This window comes from Macrotis lagotis, chromosome X (assembly GCF_037893015.1).
Source record: "Macrotis lagotis isolate mMagLag1 chromosome X, bilby.v1.9.chrom.fasta, whole genome shotgun sequence".
In the NCBI taxonomy this organism is placed as follows: Eukaryota; Metazoa; Chordata; class Mammalia; order Peramelemorphia; family Peramelidae; genus Macrotis; species Macrotis lagotis.
This window is the reverse complement of record NC_133666.1, coordinates 520,116,703-520,118,234: the sequence shown is the minus strand read 5'-3', so window position 1 is coordinate 520,118,234 and position 1,532 is coordinate 520,116,703.

The following is a 1,532-nucleotide window of genomic DNA, read 5'->3' as shown; positions in this document are numbered from 1 at the left end:
GTTGCAAGAAATAAAGATTATATTGAATAAAAGTAGTAACCCTTTGTCCAAATAATCAACAGTTTCAAGTTCCCTGTCCCCAAAAGGTCTAGGCAGATAATTCTATCCAGAGCTTATTCTGCTTTCAGTTTCAGACTACTGTTATGTCATGATAGCTATATCTATATTCTATATCTTTATCAAATGTACATATATATGCATACATATACATACATCAATTTGATATATGCATATATCTATACTTTGGGGGTGGTAGTTATTTGCTCCTGGTCTGTGATTGCATGCTTGTGTGGATATTTCAGTGTAGAAACCTTAAACCTCTATCAAATGCAGATCAGAATCCCATCTGAAAATTGGGTACTCTGTAGCTTATAGAGTCATATAAAACAAACAAGCAAAAATAAAATAAAACACAACTAATTCATTATAGTGATGCTTTAACTGAGAACTTTAAAAAATTAAGCATTCATATTTTCAAATATTACATGAAAATTCTGATATGATATCTTAATTTATTACAGATATTTTTCCTATTGAATCATACTGAAAGGGTAACTGAATCATCCATGGTTATACAACCATTACATATTAGAGCTAAGATTTGAACCCAGATAACTCTTCTATCAACCATGTCATTCCATAATGCCTCTGATACAGTATTTTGTTGTTGTTGCTGTCCTTTGTGATCAAAGAACACCATGACATCAAATGAATACTGATATGATTTGTATATTATGTTTATAATAATGAGTATATAGTATAGTATAGCATAGTGCAGCATAGTATTAGTATAGTAAACTATAACATCATTTGATATTTTATATATTATGATATGATATAATATAGCATGCCATGATATATGATACAATATAATAGGATCTGATATATTAACATGTATATTATACAATGTGATAATGAAATAGAATAAAATATTATATCGTATGCTATAACTTAATATGTGATGTAGTATGATAAAATATGCTATGACTGTACACAGCATAGTATTATTTCATATCATATAATAGTATAGGTAATATAATAAGGTAGCATACTTTGATGGGCTGTGACATGATAACATAATAATATATCTATCTCTTTTTTTAAAAAATATATATATTTGGGGATTTGGGGATTTGAGGGTGAACATAAGCAACTCACTGTATCTAAAAACTTCAGGAAAATCTCTAGACTTTTAAGTTTTAGAATTCTTACTAAGGAGAATTCACCTGTGAAATCAGGCCCTTGATACTTGATTTATATGCATCTATAAAAGTAATTTGGATCTAACAGTGCTTCTAATTTTTAACATGAATAAAAACAATCATCAAAAATACTGACATAATTTGTTCATGTTGTTGTTGTAATGGCCATGTCTAAACCTGTTTGCCTCATTCTGTTGTTTGTCCATTCTCAAAGAAGATCATCACATGTGATACCATGACATACAAGTAAATTGGATTTAAGTGAGGGAGCACTGTGCAAAATCACCAGTCTCACTTTCTCCTACAGAATTATCTAAGTTCAGTGGCCAG